This window comes from Ornithorhynchus anatinus, chromosome 3 (assembly GCF_004115215.2).
Source record: "Ornithorhynchus anatinus isolate Pmale09 chromosome 3, mOrnAna1.pri.v4, whole genome shotgun sequence".
NCBI classification, from domain to species: Eukaryota; Metazoa; Chordata; class Mammalia; order Monotremata; family Ornithorhynchidae; genus Ornithorhynchus; species Ornithorhynchus anatinus.
In genome coordinates this window covers 80,810,986-80,832,166 of record NC_041730.1, presented here as the reverse complement: position 1 = coordinate 80,832,166, position 21,181 = coordinate 80,810,986, and the positions used below count along the sequence as shown (strand labels likewise).

At 41.6% G+C, this 21,181-nt stretch overlaps 1 protein-coding gene across 1 annotated transcript in view; it reads right to left on the bottom strand.

Annotated features, from left to right (window-relative positions):
• FGF10 (fibroblast growth factor 10) overlaps positions 1-21,181 on the bottom strand; it is a 104,855-nt gene that overhangs the window by 82,904 nt on the left and 770 nt on the right. The gene's annotated exons all lie outside the window — the stretch shown is intronic.

The window sequence follows — 21,181 nt, the reverse complement described above, 5'->3', positions numbered from 1 at the left end:
ATTGATTCAGGATTGGTTGGTTTGGGAGGCATAATCTAGAGGCAGATCCTTACGGGGTTATAATCTGGGCCGGGAAAAGAAAGATTTATCAATGTCCCTGAAAATTCAGTCTGTAGTAAGAATATTCTATCATTTTTAGGAACTGAAAGTGCTTAATGCCACAGATCCTAAAATGGCAGAATGGCCAGGCCTTAGCCAAGAGTCTCTTGTGATGAAGCCCAACAGGATGTAACAAATTATTTCAAAATCCATAGTAATTTTGGATTTTTACAAACCCCACCATATTGTTTTATGTTGACCAGAACAATGACTGTCACAGACTAATACGCTACAGACTGAGGTTAATGTCAACTGTTGAATGCTGCCAAGTTTAGTCAAGCGTATTCCAATTAATCTTGTTAAATAGCTATGGGGTTTTGGACACAAAGAAAAATACTTTAAAAGTAAAAATATGCGTGGCCCCCAGAATTGCCAGAGGATGTGTTACATGTTGTTGATTTTTAGTTAGCAACACCAAGCCTAAATTTCCACAGTTCCATAAGAGATGTTTCACAGAGCGGCATGGCATGCAAAATTAACCTCTGTGCCACTGCTAGGGGAAAGAGCAATGACAAAATCTCCAGAAGAAAAACTGAGTTTTTAATGACGATGACACAATGGTTGAGACAGAGATTACTGCTTCTACTTCCATCATATGTTCCCAGGGCCCAGGATGAACTGGACCCAGGAAGGGCCCACTGCAGTATTCTGCACCTTGAGGTGAAGGTCCGGAGCATTGCTCTCCACCCTGGGGTGGGGATCTAGTACAAGTGCTCTGCACCCCGGGGGGTGGTGGTGGTCTAGTACACTGCTCTGCACCCTTGGGGAGGGATTCAGTACAGCACACTGGAGGGAGGTGGAATCCAGTACAACACTGCACCTCAGAGGAGTTGATAATGGTGCTTATGATGACAATCTCCTCCCTCTTCCCCCTTCACCTCCCCTCCCCCTTTCCCTCTGCTCCCCCTTCCCTCCCCTCCCCATCCCATCCTCTGCTCCCCCCCTTCCCCTCCCCTCAGCACTGTGCTGATTTGTATATATTATTCATTACCCTATTTATTTTGTTAATGAGGTGTACATCCCTTTGATTCTATTTATCGTGATAATGTTGTCTTGTTTTTGTTTCGTTATGTTTTGCTCTGCCGTCTGTCTCCCCGAATTAGACGGTGAGCCTGTCATTGGACAGGGATTGTCTCTATCTGTTGCCGAAGTGTACATTCCAAGCGCTTAGTACAGTGCTCTGCACATAGTAAGTGCTCAATAAATACTATTGAATGAATGAATGAATGAATATGCAGGCATTTCCAGCCATGGTGATCCTGGAGATTAATAAAAATGTTATACTAGTCTTGAAGTATACGAAGATTCATCTCCCGAAGGAAGGAAGTGTTCTTAGACAAAAGGAAAGCATGAGAAACAGAAAGCAGTTTGATTCTAAAGCACAGGAGGAAACATCTCTAGTTCTTCTCCCTCTTCTCAGCTCAGGAAAATTAACTAGGAGTTTAAATGACCACACTGAGAGCTAAGTCCTGGCCACTGTTTTTGGGACAAGGAGCGCCCAGGCACGAATTCCTGTGGTTAAGAAAGATGCAGGGAGAGGCCTTGCCTCTCTGTAAGAGCTTATTTACGCAATTGTCATTCGGTGCAGTAAGCTCAGTTTTTCCTTGTAAACAGCAAAAGGAGAGAAAGTCATTCTAGAACTCTGGGGAAAGAAGAAAGCTTTTCCTCCTTTCCCCCTAGAAAATAACACCCAATAGAGAACTGAAAATGGAGTCAATAGCAGAATCATGCCAAGTCTTCTCTACTACCCATGGGGTATGTAGCATTAGCATGTGTTTTAAGTTACCTCTAAAATAGTGGTTTCCTCTCTGCTGAATGGACTTGCACTTTCTGGTTCATGAGAAATTTGCCTGAGAGTACTTTTCCAAAACATCAGCAGACTGCCCCAAACTATTACCTCCATCCTCCTCGACATCTCCACTTGCCTCTTCGTTCTACTTGTGGCCTGGACCATGTACCTCAAAGCAGGAGGCCTGGATTTGGAAAGGAACCCTTCCTTTCCAAACTCCTAGAGTGAGTCGTCTACACTCGCTGCCTCGAATTCCTCCACTCCAATTCTCTCCTGGACCCCCTCCAATCTGGCTTCCATCCCCTCCACTCCACTGAAACTGCTCTCTCAAAGGTCACTAATGACCTCCTTCTTGCCAAATCCAATGGTTCCTACTCTATCCTAATCCTCCTCGACCTCTCAGCTGCCTCTGACACTGTCGACCATCTTCTTCTCCTCAACATGCTATCTAACCTTGGCTTCAAGGATTCCGTCCTCTCCTGGTTCTCCTCTTATCTCTCTGGCCTTCGTTCTCAGAATCCTTCATGGGTTACACCTTCCCCTCCCATCCTCTAACTGCAGGGGTTCCTTAAGGGTCAGTTCTTGGTCCCCTTCTGTTCTCCATCTATACTCACTCCCTTGGTGAACTCATTCACTCCCATGGCTTCAACTATCATCTCTATGCAGATGACACACAGATCTACATCTCCTCCCCTGTTCTCTCTCCCTTCCTCCAGGCTCGTATCTCCTCCTGCCTTCCGGACCTCTCCACCTGGATGTCCGCCCGCCACCTAAAATGCAACATGTCCAAGACTGAACTCCTTATCTTCCCTCCCAAACCCTGTCCTCTCCCTGACATTTCCATCGCTGTGGACGGCACTACCATCCTTCCCGTCTCACAAGCCTGCAACCTTGGTGTCATCCTTGACTCCGCTCTCTCATTCACCCCACACATCCGATCCATCACCAAAACCTGCCGGTCTCACCTTCACAACATCGCCAAGATCCTCCCTTTCCTCTCCATCCAAACCGCTACCTTGTTGGTACAGTCTCTCATCATATCCCGACTGGATTATTGCATCAGCCTCCTCTCTGTTCTCCCATCCTCCTGTCTCTCCCTGCTTCAGTTTATACTTCACTCTGCTGCTTGGATCATCTTCCTAAAGAAACTCTCTGGGCATTTCACTCCCCTCCTCAAAAAGCTCCAGTGGTTGCCTATCAACCTTCATATGAAGCAAAAACTCCTCACTCTTGGCTTCAAAGCTTTCCATCACCTTGCCCCTCCTACCTCACCTCCCTTCTCTCCTTTTCCAGCCCAGCCTGCACACTCCGCTCCTCTGCCACTAACCTCCTCACTGTGCCTCATTCTCTCCTGTCCTGCCGTCGACCCCTGGCCCACATCCTACCTCTGACCTGGAAAGCCCTCCCTCCTCACATCCACCAAACTAGCTCTCTTCCCCTCTTCAAAGCCCTACGGAGAGCTCACCTCCTCCAGGAGGCCTTCCCAGTCTGAGCCCCATTTCCTCTGCTCCTTCTCCCCTCCCCATTGCCCCTACTCCCTCCCTCTGCTCTACCCCATTCCCTGCCCCACAACACTTGTGCATATTTGTACATATTTATTATTCTATTTATAATTACATATTATTATTCTATTTATTTTATTGATGATGTATATATATATATCTATAATTCTATTTATCTATTTTGATTCTATCGATGCCTGTCTACTTATTTTGTTGTCTGTCTCCCCCTTCTAAACTGTGAGCCCATTGTTGAGTAGGGATTGCTTCTATCTGTTGCCGAACTGTACTTTCCAAGCGCTTAGTACAGCGCTCTTCACACAGTAAGCGCTCAATAAATATGATTGAATGAATGTATGAATTAATTCTAATCCCCATTCTTCCACTTGCCTGCTGTGTGACTTTGGGCAAGTCACTTAACTTGTCTGTGCCTTACTTTCCTCACCTGTAAAATGGAGAGTTAAATACCTATTTTCCCTCCCAATTAGACTGTAAGCCCCACGTGGGACTGGGATTAGGTCTGATTTGATTGTATCATATCTAGCCCAGTGCTCACTACATCACTTGGGACATAGTAAACTCTTAATACCTTAACTGTTATTTATTATTACTGTATGGAAGTACCATGTGCAGATGATGATTTGGCCCTGTTCCAAGCACAGATGGAAAAGGCACCGCTGTCATGGGAAATAATATCAGTGCTTGGCACATAGTAAGTGTATAACAGATACCATAATTATTTATTTATCTAATGACAATAATAAAAACAAACCACTGGTATTTGTTAAGCGCTTACTATGTGCCAGTGCTGTGTTAAGGGCTGGGGTAAATACAATTAGGTCAGACACAATCTCTGATATACAATACAATAATTGACAGAGATTGTGTCAATGTGGGGTTAATAATCTAAGGGAGAGGGAGAACAGGCATTTAATCCCAATTTTACAGATGAGTAAACTGAGGCCCAGAGACGTTAAACGATTACCCTAGGCCTCTTGATTTGTATTCCTGTGCTCTTTCCAATAAATAAGAAAAAATAACAATCCTGGCCAGGATGATAATGAAAATCCATGACTATTTGTTTTACTACCTCTGCATTGCTTGGGTTAAAGGTAGACATTCGAAAACATAATGGATTGAAACTTCTGGTGTTTATCTGCAAGGCTGACATAGGCTTCATCTCTATCAACACTCATTCTCTTAGTAAGAGCTCACTTTTCAAGTGCATTCAGCACTATGTAAATTGATCTATGAAGAAACTGCTCTTTGCCTAGCATTCCCTCTGCAACGAAACATTTAGCAGTGGATCGTGTTTGCAAATGATCCTTATTATAAATGTCCAAATGACAGTGATTCTAAATAAAAGAAATTATGGAATATGGAAAATGGAAGAAATGTCAGCGAATAATAAGTCATGGCACTAGAGATGGAGAAGCATTTCATTCAGCAGTGTATGGGTGCACGTATTGGGCAGATGGGTTGTGAAAGCAAAGGATTCACTAACTTGCAAGACAAACTATTTCATATTTTTTCAATGTCAAAACATCTCTGCAAGCTTTGTCAGTCAATAATAGAAAAGCATACTGGAAAAGGGGAAGTTTTATCCATCAGTTTTTTAAGTTCAACAAATTTCCTATGACACCCACCAATAACTCCTTCCCTATACCACTTTTTTATTATTCCTTGATGCAGAAAATTTGCAGGGAGAAATAATGATTACTAATATATTTCAGCAGTTTAGGCAAAAATTCCCTTGGTGATTGAGTTCATTATTACCAGGAATAGATGGAGGTGGATAACTACAGCATCAATCTATGAATCAGTCATTTGTAATAAGCGCTTACCATGTGCAGAAAACAATACTAAGACCTTGGGAGAGTTCAGCTGGCAGATGTGTTTCCTACCCACAATGAGCTTACAGTCTAGGGGGGAAAATGATTCTTTGCCCATGTTGTGACTCGGATGTTGCTGAATGCTAATTCAGACATGCAAACTTGCTTGGAAACATGGATAGCTCTTCATCAATCAATTAATTCATTGTACTTATTGAGCACTTACTGTATGCAGGGCATTGTACTAAGCATTTGGGAGAGTACCATATGACAGAGTTGGTAGACACGTTCCCTAAATAAATGAATTAAGGATCTGTACATAAGTATTGTGGAGTTGAGGTGGGTGTGAATAAAGGAAGCAAATCAGCGCGACGCAGAAGGGAGTGGGAGAAGAAGAAATGAGGGCTTAATCAAGGAAGGCCCCTTGGAGGAGGTATGCCTTCAATAAGGCTTTGAGGTGGGGAGAGTAATTGTCAGATATGAAGTGGGAGGGTGTTCCAGGCCAGAGAAAGGGTGTGGGTAAAAGGTTGGAGGTGAGGTAGGTAGGATTGAGGTACAGAAAGTAGGTTGACACCAGAGGAGCAAAGTGTGCAGCTGGGTTGTAGTAGGAGAGCAGTGAGGTGAGGTAGGAGGGAGCAAAGTGATTGAGTGCTTTAAAGTCGATGAGAAGGAATTTCTGTTGGATGCAGAGGAGAACGGGCAACCACTGGAGGATCTTGAGGAGTGAGGAACCTTGGGCTAAATCTTTTCACAGAAAAATGATCCAAGCAGAAGAGTGAAGTAAGGACTGGAGAGGAGAGAGACATGAGGCAGGGAGGAGAGCAAGGAATCAGGATAGGATAAGTGCTTGGATTAACATAGTAGCGATTTGGATGGAGAGGAAAGGGCAGATTTTAGCAATGTTGTGAAGGTTGAACCGACAGGATTTAGTGACAGATTGAATATGTGGCTTGAATGAGAGAGCTGAATCAAAGATAACGCCAAGATTTCAGGCTTGTGGGACTGGAAGGATGATGGTGTTGTCTACAGTGATGGGAAAATCAGGGAGGGGGACAAGGTTTGGCTCGGAAGATAAGGAGTTCTGTTTTAGACATGTTTAAATTTGAGGTGTCAGCAAGATATTCAAGTAGAGATGCCTTTAGGCAGTAGGAAATGCAAGACTGCAGAGAAGGAGAAAGAACAGGGCTGGAGATGTAGATTTGGGAATCATCTGCATAGAGATGGTGGTTGAAGCCATGGGAGCGAATGTGTTCTTCAAGGGAATGAATGTAGATGGAGAATAGAAGGAGACCCAGAACCAAACCTTCAGGGCCTTCCACAATTAGGAAATGGGAGGCAAAGGAGGAGTCCGCAAATGAGACTGAAAATGAGCAGCCAAAGCGATAGGAGGAGAACCAGGAGAGGACAGTGTCGATGAAGACGAGGCTGGATATGTTTCCAGGAGAATCGGGTGGTTGACGATGTCAAAGACAGCTGAGAGGTTGAGAGGAAGTAGGATGGAGTAGAGGCCATTGGATTTGGCAAGAAGGAGATCATTTTGGACATGTTGAATCTGAGGTGTCAGCAAGACATCCAGGCAGAGATGTCCTGAAGCTCAAACCTTAGCTAAGGCTCTCTCTGTTCTCAGGGCAAGACAAAGACCAGAAGGGCAAGGTCCAGAAGTCAATGGAAATGGTGTCAGCAGAGCCTCAAGTGACACTTCTCATTCCTTTTCAGTGTGAGACAGTTTTGAACCAGCAACTCAATCAATCAGTGGCATTTTCTGAGTACTTCCTGTGTGCAGAGCACTGTACTAAGAGGTTGGAAGAGTACAGTACAGTAGAGTTGGTAGATACGATCCCTGCCCTCAAGGAGCTTACAGTCTCACAGTTTACCTGCTGGAGGCTACATATTTGATTAATAATTAAATGACTATGTGGGGCCAAAACAGTGGTGCTAGTTCTGGCTAAACTTTAAGTCTGGCAAGTTTGATACATTTTGCATCCCCCTATTTCCCTATGTCGACCCCCACCCCTCACCCCCATTCTCTGCTTTCTTTTTTTCCTTTGCAGAGCCCCTCTCTAAAGAAAATGAAATGGAAACACTGCATTAATGTAACATTCCAGCTAAGGTTTTAATACCAGGAAATTCCAAAATTAAGGTTCATGCCACCATATTAACTCAACCTCACTGTACATAGAGTTTACAGCACATTCTATTCCTGTTTTGCTTGTTAAGGGGGCAGGGTCTGGGCAGCTTTAATGCAGTGGAACAAAATCTCACAAGCTGGTCATCATGAGAGATTTCAACACATGGGTGGGTAGCAACGTCAAAATGTGGAAAAACGTGGAAAAGAGTCTTCAGACCGCATGGGATTGGAAAGCTAAATGACAGTGGTCTCTACCCCTGTTTAGAGCACGTGCCAAACATAAGCTTGCAATTGCCAGCACCATCCTCTTCCTCCTAAATAAGATGCCATCAAGGAGCTCCAGGTCTTAACAAAGTCATTTCATTTATTATATCCTCCTCCTTCTGCCACACAGTAATGAAATATACATGGATCATTAAGAATCTTGCTAGTTGCTGATTAAGTCAAACGATTGTCCAACACCCTTCAAACCTGTGGTAGGAATACATACAATTATCAAAATGTACCATATTTTTACCAAGAAAATTCTGTGTACACACTACCAGAATGATTGCAGATGGAGGTGGGGCATTCTGGGAGAGATGTGTCCATGGCATCACAATGGTTCAGAGACAACTTGACAGCATAAGAGAAGACAAGATCAAAATGTGGCAACCAAACCCTCAAAAGTGCTTAATGTCAAGCTGCTAGAGCAGGATGATACCTGCAACTATGGAAATATGTGGCAAGCCCCACCGGAACAAGGAACCCAGCTAGAGAAGCAGTGTAGCTCTGTGGAAAGAGCACGTGCTTGGGAGTCAGAGGTTGGGGTTCGAATCCCGGCTCTGCCATTTGTCACCTGTGTGACTCTGGGCAAGTCACTTAACTTCTTGGTGCCTCATCTGTAAAATGGGGATTAAGACTGTGAGCCTCATGTGGGACAACCTGATTTACCCTGTATCTACCCCAGCACTTAGAACAGTGCTCTGCACATATTAAGCGCTTAATAAATACCAACATTATTATTAAAATACCAAGAAAAACCAAGAATGGACACGCTTCAGAGATACTTGTGAGCCCTCCAAGAGACAGAGACCATGTCCAATAGTCTTGTCTAATCCCTACCTGTATATTTTTTCCTAGCACTGAGTACACTGCAAGCACTTACAAAATACTATTGCTACTACTGTGTATCCCTTCACTGAAAGCAAGTCAGATTAAAAAAAAAACAAAAAACTGCTTGCACGAACCCAAAAATGCATTAGCAACTTCTCTCAATTCCTACTTATCAAACCAGAGGACGAGGAGAAGACCTACAAAGACTAGAGGATGAGTCAAAACGTAAAGGCACTAAGTTCCACTTTTGAGGAAGTTACCAATGGATCTGATGGCATTCTATCCAGAAACCTGCAATTAAGAAGAGGGCATGATGCCTAACTATGATGAAGAGCTGTCTCAATATGATCTAAATCACAATCTTCTTGCCGTAGTTTTTACCAGAGCCTTTAGGACAATCCCAAATATGGTCAGTCAAATCAGAATGGAAGTTGCCCTTAATGACTCTTTTCCTTTGGTCAGTGGAGCAAACTAGGACTGGGGCATAGGTTTGGGACTGTTGAACTATTATATGCCAGTACACTTGAAGATGAAATAATAATAATAATAATAAAATAGTATTTGTTGAGCACTTACTGTGTGTCAGGCACTTTATTAAGTGTGAGGATAGATACAAGATAATCAGGTCCTACATGGGGCTCACAGACTTAGTAGGAAGGAGAACAGGTTCTGGATCCCCATTTTGCATATGAGAGAACTGAGGCCCAGAGAAATTAAGTGACTTCCCCAAGGACACACAGCATACAAATGGCAGAGCTGGGAATAGAACCCAGGTCCTCTGACCCCTGGGGCCATCCTCTTTCCTCCAAGCCACTCTGGTTCTCACAAGAGACCATATTAGTAGGTTTTGAACATTCTTCTGATTCGCTGGGAAACTCTTCCAACTCAAGTCCTGTTCTTCTTCCTACACAGACTATGAGATCCATGAAGGACAGAGACTGTATCCAACCTAATTGACCTGTACCTACCTCAGCACTTAGAACAGTGTTTGACACAGAGTAAGCACTTAACAAATACAATAAAAAGTCTATTAGTATCACTGCAAGTGTTTGAGATAGTCAGATAAGACCTCCTTTATCTTGATGAATATTCTGAAACCAATGACATAAATAGGCACACAGATGTTTACGAACCACTCCATAAAGTTATCAGAGTTTATGATCTGACCATAATCAATCAATCAATAATATTTTCTGAGGGCCTTCTATGTGCAGAGAGAGGTTATGTATGAACCCTACACTCAGAACACCCAACCTTGAAAAGAGCAAGAGGTGCAGCAAATCTCAAGACAACAGACTGGTAAGGAACTATCTTTGTGTGCTCACATGCGGAATGAACTGTGTCTGAGAGGATTTCCAAATCCTCTCAGACACACCTAAAATCCACATGGATAAACTCTCATCCTCAGCATCATCTTTGAAAACAAAAAACAGTTTAATATAGGTCCATATTAACTTAGGCTTTGAAGATGTCAGTGTTAGAGAAGCTAGATGTGCCTCCTGAAGCAGATACACATATCAAAAATCGATTACTGTACAGGTTGGTAGTCGCTGAGTTTGGTATGAGGCTTTCTTTCCTGTACTCTGTCAGTCCCCGACCAGTTATTCTGATCTTCTTGATTCAATTTTCTATGTTTGCCTATCCCAAGCTCTCTGAGTAGCAGAATTTGGAAATAGCACTAAGGTCTGGGGCACTTATATGCACTTTGAAATGTACAGCACGCCTGCCTACTTCTTGCTTGTTGCACCCACTGCCCACTTGGGAAACAGAGAGAAGAAAGAGTGTCACACTATGCAAACAAACAATTGATGCACTAATCAATTCTTTAATGACAGTTCTCTGTCCAGAAGTCTCCATGATTGGCCCAACACTCACCCTTTATTTACAAAGGGAGATTCCATCACCACCACTATATCTCATCGCCTGATGGTGATGAGAAAAGCTCAGTGAAAGAGTTCAGTGACTTTCTCTAAGCAGCCACATTTTTTCTGCAATTGCCAGAGACTAGGTTTACTGTAAAAGTGCCATTCACTAACTGTAAGAGAGTCAATTGCACTCTCTTGAACATTTACAACAGTGGTTTGCATACAATAAGGCTCAATAAATAATATTGATTGATTAATTAATTTCACTTCTGTGATATTTTACTAATTCAGTACTTATATATCTTCTACATACACCTGTCATGCAACAAATACTATGTCTGCTGTGCTTTTTTTTTAACGGTATGTATTACACTATCCTAAGCACCAGGGTAGATACCAATTGCCCCATCTATGGCTCACAGTCTCAATCTCCATTTTACAAGATGAAGTGACTGAGGCACAGAGTAGTTAAGTGACTTATCGAAAGTCACAAAGTAGATAAATAGTGGAGCCAGGAATAGAACTCAGGCTCTCCCAGGTCCATTCTCTTTCCACAGGGCCACATGGCTTCTTGAGCTATGCTTGCACTGCCACTGGGGAAGGGTCTGGCCAACTATACCCTTCACTTGCCTTTCCAGAAGGGTTTCAACCAGGGTGTTCTGGTAAAGCAAAGTAATGAGTTACAGCTCAGTAATATTATCAGCTGTGTGACTTGGGGCAAGTCACTTAACTTCTCTGTGCCTCAGTTCCCTCCTCTGTAAAATGGGAATTAAGACTGTGAACCCTACATGGGACAACCTGATTACCTTGTATCCCCCCCAACGCTTAGAACAGGGAGTGCTTGGCATACAGTGAGTGCTTACAAATACCATCATTGTTATTATTATTATTATTATTATTGAAGCTAGCTCTCTCACTTGTCCTCTGGAAACAGCGGTTTAGGGTGACAACTTAAGAATCTTATGGCATTTCTTTACAACCCCAAAGTTTGTCAAAGCATTCTTGCAAATGCCTGAAGAATATGACCTTTCCTTGGGTTGTGACTGGAAACCCATCAGATCTGGGTGCTTTATTATTTACCATGGTGTCCACTGAGATAGGAACATCTTCAAAAATCAGAAGACAGCTCAGCTTCAAAAAGCCTTGTCTTCAATATGTTAAGAAAATCCTTGTAACGTTTATGCCACATCTGCAAGTTTCCCTCAGTTAGTGTTTGTGATGGATGTGTTTCTCTGATGGTATAACTGGTTCATCAACCTTAAGGTCCAGGATTACAATTAGCACATCAACACTGAGGCTACCCTCATTATAATACAAGTCTTAGTGCTGGTGAGAAGAAAATAGATGATAGCAGGATACCCAAGAAGATGCTTTATGGTGAACTGAAACAAAGCATCCAAAATCACAGAAGGCAGATAGGCTATTTTTAAGACATGGTAGAGCATAATCTCAAACAATATGATTCAACAGTGACCTAGTGGAGACAAGTCTGGATTTTCCTTCAGCAGAAGCTCCAGGTCCTGGAAGGAGAAAGCCCAGGGCAGCTGTTTCCTTTGCTCAACTGGGAAAACAACCTGGTTACATCTGGAATGCCCATTTAGGCTTCTTAGTTATTTTGTCACTCTCCTTGGGATCATTATGTCATCAGTTATCTCTTTATCCAAACCCAAATTCCCCAACCTGGGTCCTCTCTGCTTCCAGAAGCAGCATGGTTTAGTGGATAGAGCACAGGCCTGGAAGTCAGAAGGATGTGGATTCTAATCCTGGATCCACCACATGTCTACTGTGTGACCTTGGGCAAGTCACTTAACTTCTCTGAATCTCAGTTACCTCATCTGTGAAATGGGGATTAAGAGTGTGACTCCCATGGGGACAGGGACTGTGTGTGAGTCCCATGGGGAACAGGGACTGTGTCCAACCGGTTTATCTTGTATTTATCCCAGTGCTTAAAACGGTGTTTGGCACATAGTAAGTGCTTACCCAGTATCATTCTAGAGGCCTCCATTGTTCAAGAATCTTGAATTTTTTTTTAAATTAAATTGAAAGTCCTTTTCCTCCGGGCTCCAGGGTTAAGAACTCTATCACTGCCTGATTGAATACCTGCTACATAGCTGTCCTTTATTCTCTCTTCTTCGTTTCTTCCACCTCTCCTCTATTTCTGACTTCCTTGACATGTTGTCTTCCCTCCTTTTTCACTTATAGCCACCTTCCCAGTAGATTTTTCTGTAAGGCAAGTGCTTACATCGTCTTCCACTAAAACAACTTTACTCAAGAAATTCACCCATTTTGACTATCAAAGATAATGGATTTTCTCATATTTATCTAACCTCATGGATCAGGTGTGTCTCTTGATGCATTGAACTTCCTTGGTTTAGGAACCTTTCTGCCATGCCTAGAATAGGGATATTTGCCGGCTTACTCTCAAGGATAATAAAAATAGTGAGAATAATGAAGAATTTAGATCCTAAATTGTTACCAAAATATAAAACCAATGCGCTAATTGTTACCATTTCCCGCATATGCTATTTTAATTCTGCTTCTTGAAAATCTGGGTGGTTATAGTCTCAGATGTGCTAAAACACTGACTATTGTTAAATAGGACAAATTGTACAAGTGGTAGTATAAGGTTTACATCAGTAACTCTCAGATTTAGATCTTCAGATACAGTATTAATTACCCTAGATTTGAATTTCAACATCTTAATTGTTCATCTTATATCTAACCCAGCATTAATACAGTGTTCAGAACAAAATAAGTGCTAAGGAAATAAAGTAATTGATAATGATGATAAAAAAATCTTAAAATAATGAGTCCTAGGAAGAGAGTCAGAGAATACATATAGAGCAGAATGAGAAAACATGGGCTTAAGTTACAACAAAAAAACCTCTCATTATTCACAAGAACATTCTATACAGAATAACACTACCAAGCTATTGATGAAATTTGTGATTTGCCATCCTTTGAAACCTTTACAAATAAAAAACAACTGCCAGGAGCCTGGAAGCTAAGCAATTTCTCATTCCCCGAGGCTTTGTTGTAGAAGGTGGGTTGCTGAAGATTTAATTTTAGACCTTCTTGTGCACCTTCACAAGAGCCTTGACTTCCCAAAGCATGACCTATTCAAGAATGTCACGTGCCAGCTATGTACAGGAGGGAGGGAGGTGGAGATGGGGAGAGGAGAAGGGACACCTTCCTGAAGAACATCATCTCTAGTAGGATTTACAATTAATTAATTGTCTCAATTAGGATTTAGGAACCTAATCTTTCTCTGTGTAGGAGACAGGCGTGGGCTCAACTAGTATTTAAAATGACTAAATTACATTTTCAATCTTGGAGTAAAGCAGCGTGGCTCAGTGGAAAGAGCCCGGGCTTAGGAGTCAGAGGTCATGGGTCTTAATCCCGGCTCCACCACCTGTCAGCTGTGTGACTTTGGGCAAGTCACTTCACTTCTCGGTGCCTCAGTTACCTCATCTGTAAAATGGGGATTAAGACTGTGAGCCTCACGTGGGACAACCCAATTACCCTATATCTACCCCAGTGCTTAGAACAGTGCTCAGCACATAGTAAGTGCTTAAATACCAACATTATTATTATCATTATTAGTTCTTGCAAAACAAACTTGATGGCCTTGGAAGACAAGAGTGACTTGAGTCTGTTTACGGTTGAGTGTACTCCAACTTGATAAATATTTTGCCATTTGTCTCATGAAAAATGGAAGACTATGGATTTTTTAAAAATTTCATCATTCATTTTGCTGAAGGATGTCCAATTGTGTGAAAATTCCTCCTTGGGGCTATAAACATGCATAGTGATAGATTATGCCTGATAAATGGACAGATTTGGACTGAAGAATTATTAGGTTAACTATAAAATACGGCAATGCTTTACTGCCCACACTATGAATCTATCAAGCAGTAATTGGATGCACGTGTTAGTAGCAGTAAAACGGCACTGCCCAGTGGTCCACCTTACATGGGAATCTACTCTGACTGTCTTCTTTGATTTATTGTTCCAATTAGAAGATTGTGTTCAAAGAAGGAACACAAGCGACCCAATTTAAAGCAGGGGAGTCTTTAAAGCCATTATTTAGTTGAGACCTGGCTCCCATTTAGCTATCTTGAAACTTTCTATTTGTGTAAAACCTGTACAAATTAAAGACTTAATTTTAAACGGATTTTTTAAAGCCGATCATTTTCCTTTGTGATGAATTTAGTGGCTTATAGACACTGATGGCTTCCTGAGAATAAGATTACTTTCCTACCCATAATGTCTTCTTTCTTTGGCTAGGTTGTATCGACATATGCTACCTGTGAATAAAAGCAAGCAAAGCAACCACAACTATGAAAAGATATTATCCTAGTGTACTGAATCAATCCAACAACAGTATTTACTGAGTGCTTAATGTGTACAGAGCACTGTTCTAAGCGTTGGGGAGAGTACAATATAAAAGAATTGCTAGGCTTGATCTTCGCCCTCAAAGAGTAATAAAATAAATCCCACTGAATGAAAGCATCTGAATTGTTCAAAAGTATAACACATTCATTCAGAAGATCCTTTTGTCTAAAAGGAGGACTTCTGTCAGGGTAAGGATGATCCGATGCACTTGTGGCCGTTGAAAGGTAATTTTAGAACAAGTTCCCAAATGTAGAAAAGAAGGCTCAAGAGTGCATCTGAGCTGCACTCTTCAAGGAGAATCCATGGTTCTTCTGTCAAGGATCAAAATAATTCATAATGTACTGGAGAGAACTATGTGTATCACTTTGTCTGATTTTTCTCTCTTTCACTCAGTACCTCAGTACTTAGCAGCATAATACCTGGTACATAATAAACACTTAATAAATACCATTATTAACTCAGTTCTATCTCACGAACATCATCCACTAATGTTGACAAATTTCAGAGCTAAAAACAATTTTAAAAAGTGCCTGAATCATTTCCAATGGGATAAGGCTCAAGAGCAGATGAAGCTATCTGTAAGCAGGATGTCGACTTCTGGGGCACTCTTTGACAAATTCCCTCAAACCATATGACTTAAAAGAGGAGGTCTTATTTTTCTTCATAAAGGTGTTGAATATTTTCAATTAGGTTTTATCAGCAGGATTTTAAAACATTAAAGCCTACGTAGTGGAAAGTCTTTATTCTCCAGATTTTCTGACCCCGGATTACTATTTGGGAAGGGAAAGCCCGAAAAGAAAGAAGGTACAAAAGAAAAATTTTTCCTTAAGTATATACGTAAGTGCGTATACATTCCAGCGCGTAGACATTCAAGTCCCTTGGACCTTGGCAGCCATGATCATTTTTAAACACCTGATTTTAAATCACAGATGTAGTCCCTTGTGGTGATAGAACTGAGAATCAGATGACTATTTTAAGAATTCTCATCCTTTTCCTGACCTGTTCTTCTCTCAGCAATGCTGATCCCCACAACTGGGTTCCTGGGCATCTTGTAGTGAGTGGCTATAAATCAGGCTTCGGAAGAGAAGACTCTTCCCAACTGTATGTTTTTAATGGATTTATGATAAAGCTATCAATGTGGAGGGTCCACACAGAGGGAATGCAGTGAAGGTAACAGGACAGTGTCATGAAGACATTAAATAATACCATACCTTCCACATTCATAAATCCTCGGTGCTCACGTTTGGATCCCGATGGTTATAAATTATGTAACTGAACTTTAGAAACTACTAGGCCTTAAACGAAATCCAAGTTAAAACCATTAAAATAAATCGCTTCTCTTTTAAAAAAAGAAAGTATATTTACTAGGAGCCGTTGTAGGATTTCCCATTTTTCCTTAATAGTGTTTTCTTAGTAAAGTGGTAAGCTGTAGTCTGGATGAAAAAGAAAAAAAGGCAAGCACATTTGTTCCTAGAAAAAAAAAAACATAAAACCACGGCGAGCGCGGGGGTATTGTTTGATTTGTAACCTCAGCCTGAAGGAGTTAAAAACTTGCTTTATCCGATGTCTTGGCACAGCCTTATAGAGAAGAAGCGTACTGAGCCAGTGTTCTATTCTCTTATTCTGATTCCACACTAGTAGTCACAATCAAGTCAAATGATTTTATTATGCCTGGGAACGATTAAATATGGGGTTGTCAGCTGTAAACAATTACTATAGACAATGAAATTAGTGGATTTTTCTCAAATAGCCATGTTTTCCTAATGACTCTCAACAGAGTAAGATTGACGTGCATCTATACTGCTGGGGCATTCTTTTACAAACTCTCTCAAAATCATGCTATCAAAAAATGAGAAAAGCTTTTCAGAAGAATGCTTCTTTCTAAGCTTGATTCTCCCTTACTTTTGAAGCGTATATAAACTTCAGATCTCGCGGGAAGGCAGAAGGCAAAGGAGGGGTAGTCCTTAGACTGAAAACTCATTGTGGGCAGGAAATGTGTCTACCAATGCTCTTGTGTTGTACTCTCCCCAGCTCTTAGTACAGCGCTCTGCCCGGAGTAAGCACTTGATAAATGTGATGGATTGACTGACTGAATGATGGGTAAACCCTCACACATCATCATTACCATCATGTTTCCTCCGAGCTCCATTAAATTTGAAGTTATTTGCCTTGTGAAAATGTGGGGGTGGGGGGGATTGGAGGGAGAGAGGGGAATGAAGCCCCTCATATCTCCCTACCAAAGTAAACATTTTCTCCAAAGCTGGAGGATGAGTGGGTTTCTTCCAGTGTTTTACTGTAGCACCAATGGCATGCTGAGGAGAACCTTCCTAGTTTGCAGAAATTAGGGGTTCTGGACAGTTACTTTTATAGTCAGGTGTTTATAGAATAACTCCCAAATGACAAATACTAACTTTCCCACCCAGCCAGATAAGCTCTATATCTAGCCCCTGTGGAATTTGCATTTTCACATGCTTGGAAAGTTCAAGTATTCCTTAGCTGTGCCAAGGGTAGGATTTTAGGGATATACTTGTCATTAGCTAGGACTTTCTTTCTATAAATGTTAAGTCACAAGAGAATCCTGCAGCTGTTTTACTTGCTTTGAGAAACAGACCTATCAGGCATGGTGGCAAGGGGACTTAGCAGCTGTAACCAGGCTTTCTCTGAGGCAAGTACTAGAGCTAAGTGGTAGTATTTCAAGGGCAGAGCTCTAGATGTAAGGAATGATAAAGCAAAACCTAAACTATCCTGCACATATCTAGTGACAGATACACTACAGCTACTCTAAATTATGCAAGCTTTCCCAGACTTCTGACAGGAGAGAGATATATCATCTCCGCTCCTGTTATCCTATAGGTATAGAAAAGGAAGGTTACAAATTAGTGTATTTATCTTTGACTTGGACAACATTTGCCCCCAGAGTCTTTCTGTAGGTCAACGTGTACCCTAAGTTCAGAACTATTATGGTGTTTTTACCCTTCTTTGCACTTGGACCCTAAAAAAGTTTAAATAAACAAATAATGCTTTTGCTGCCTGTCTCCCTCTCTCCTGTTTGTTAGAGAGCATACTACAGGCAAGGAGCCACGAATACAGCGTTTAATTACTCAGCATATCGCAGTCCTGTAACCTTTTAGATAAGCTTTTACTATATATCTGGCTTCTAGCAGCAATATCACCGGGGTCAAAAGTAACGAAGAAAATTAATCTTCAAATAAACAAATCTCAAAAGTCAGCCTGAGTATGGAGAATAATTAATTACTTGTTTAAGAACATGTTACTGAAATGTGGTTTGGGATAAGGAGCGGATCCTTCTTCAGAGGTTAGACACCCTAATATTTAACAGGCTACCATTTGGTGGGCTAGCAGGCTGGCTCTCTTGTAGGCAGGCAGGTTTGTTCCTATGAAATTAAACAACCTTTAGACGATATCTTAAGGATACCTGGCACTTCAGCTGACTCAGCCCAGCTGGAAATTATGGCAGTGCTCTGATTAAACAGCCACATATGAAATGTTCAGTCTTACAACCTCTACTTTTCACTTGTCGTGTCTGGATCCAGATGTTCTCGGAAATAACTAAACTCTAAGACTCTTATAATTTAACGGCCCCTTACCCTTTCAAAAAGAAGTTTTCATTGGCACAACAAGAGCTCGGTGAGATTAAATGACCACCTGAAAACATTTTCCTGTTCACTGGTCTGTTGACAACTTCATATGTACATTATTACCCTAAGCGGCACGTATTCCTAACCTTTGAGTAGTATGCTAATTTATCTTCCCCCCTGTAGATTTTCGTCAGAATATATTCCTTTCCTCAGGTGGACATTACGTACCCCCCCAAGTCTGACCACGCAGATATAAATGAATCATTCGAATACTTTGAGTGGCTAACTTCTAAAAATGAGTAGCTGAATCCTGCACGATTACAGAAACAAAGCTATATTCTTGAGGCATCAAATCATAAGGACATGTTCAAAAATGTATCGATGGCACAATTGAACCTTTCACTTCATGTATGATGTGGTTTGGAGGTGATAGTTCTGTTAAATATAAACACCATTCAAATTTTAACAAATCCTCTACTCATTGTTGACAAACTAAAAGAAAAACACTGGGCGTGTGTCCGCCTCTAACGCCCTGCTCAATTTTCAGTTAGTATTTTTTCATATCCTTAAATGGGCAAAACTACAATATCGTTGTTAAAAATTAAAATTTCGGTCGATAGTATAAATAGCGTCTAATGGAACCTATTGACCCTCCACACTGAAGAAGACCTTCACCCTGATGTGACATAATCTGAGCTCACTTCGAGTCAGAGAAAAGGCTCGCGTGGAAAGTGAAATCTCTCGTGACGCCTCTAGTGTTATAAAGAGCAAAAACTACAAAATTATGGAGGAAACATTATGTAAAACATGAAAACTCATTGATAGTCTTGACGACTGAAACAATAACAGAGGATGAAGAGGAATAAAAAGAAACCTAACCTCTCAACTATATTCTAAAGAATCTTTTCTTAAAAAGGAAAATCATCTTTACATCAAACTATCCGCCAAGCCCGATTTTAATGGTACCTGATACCGGGGCAAGTTGCCACCTCTAGCTACCTTAGCTGTTTAGTGGCTGAAATATCCCTAGGCATGCTTATAGTCACCAAAAAGAGGCTCCTCACACTTTAAGAATTAAGAGAAAAAACAGGTAGCCAATAAAAATGTTTAGATTTAGTGTCTGTTGTATTCGGTGAACTGTTACACAGAATTACGGTACTTAAAAAGAACTTATATATCCCACTTCTTGAGTGGCAAGGAAGAAGAGTGAATAATTTGTCACAGCCACAGTGCCTTAAAGAAAGAAAAAGCTCACAGTCCCCTCTCCCCTTAAAAAAAAAAAGCTCACAGTCCCCTCTCCCCTTGACAATAAGAAACAAAATAACACGCGGTGACATAAACAGCGTAATTTGTATCGAAGAGAACGGTTCAGTCATTTGGATAAACTAAAGCCATGGAAGCACTTACGACTTTTACTTTGAAAATTTAAGAAATGACAATGAGATGTGTGTGAGGTCTGTGTGAATACAGCCCCAGATGTGTACAGTACTGGAGCAGGAGAGTGGTGCAATATGAGAGCTTTCAGAAGAAAAGACTACAACGGGACCCCACAAAGCAGCACATATGCTATTGACAATGCAGACATGAGCATCATATTACCAGAAAGGAGGCAGGCAGAAGACAAATAGCAGCAGTGGTGCCTTAAAAGTTAACTTCATGGACTGCGATCACTCAAACAAACTTGAGGGACCCAAAAAAAAATCAAAACCAGAAAAATGTTTTTCACTCATATTGAGAGGTTGTTGCGGGGGGGTCGGGGGAGGCAGCCGGTGGAAGAATCGACTTACTTCTCCCTCAAATAAAGTTCCCGTAAAACCACTAGCACTGACAGCGGGAAATTATTTTCAGATTGGGTCGACGGCTTCAAACTTTTAAAGTAGTCTTTTTGCCATCAACACGGCACGTTTACTTGATCCTTTTGGCACCGGGAGAAGGGGGGGCGGCGGGGGGCAGAGATTAGGGTTAGAGAGGAAGAGAGAGCAGATAACGGCTCTAAAGGGAACTCTCTCTTTCTCTCTCTCCCCCCTCTATTCTCTCTCTCTTTCTCTCTCTCCCCCCTCTATTCTCTCTCTCATTATCTCTCTATCCCCGCTATTCTCTCTCTCATTATCTCTCTCTCTCTCTCTATCCCCGCTATTCTCTCTCTCTCTCATTCTCTCTCTCATTCTATCTCTCTATCCTCTCTACTCTCTCTCGCTCCCTCTTTCTATCTCTCTCCCCTCTATTTTCTCTCTCTCTTCCTCCCCTCTATTCTCTCTCTCTCTCTCTCATTTCATTTCTCATTCTATCTCGCTATCCTCTCTCCTTTCCCTCTCATTCTATCTCTCTCCCCTCTTTTCTCTCTTTCTCCCCTCTATTCTCTCTGTCATTTTATCTCTATCCCCTCTACTCTCATTCTATCGCTCTCTACTCCCTCTATCTTCTCTCTCTCCCTTCCCTCGATTCTCTCTCATTTTATTTCTCATTCTCTCTCTCCCCTCTTTGCTTTCTCATTCTCTCTCATTTTATCTCTCAATCTATCTCTCTATCCCCTCTATCTTCTCTCTCATTCTCTCTCTCTCATTTGATTTCTCATCCCACCCCTCTCCATCCCCTCTCTCCTCTCTCCTTCTATTTCTCATTCTACCTCTCTATCCCCTCTATTTTCTCTCTCCGTCCCCTCTATCCTCTCTCCTTCTATTTCTCATTCTACCTCTCTGCCCCCTCTATTTTCTCTCTCCGTCCCCTCTATTCTCTCTCCTTCTCTTTCTCATTCTACCTCTCTATCCCCTCTTTTCTGTCTCCCTCTCCCCTCTATTCTCTCTCCCATTCTATTTCTCATTCCATCTCTCCCTCTCCCCTCTATTCTCTCTCGCATTCTATTTCTCATTCCATCTCTCT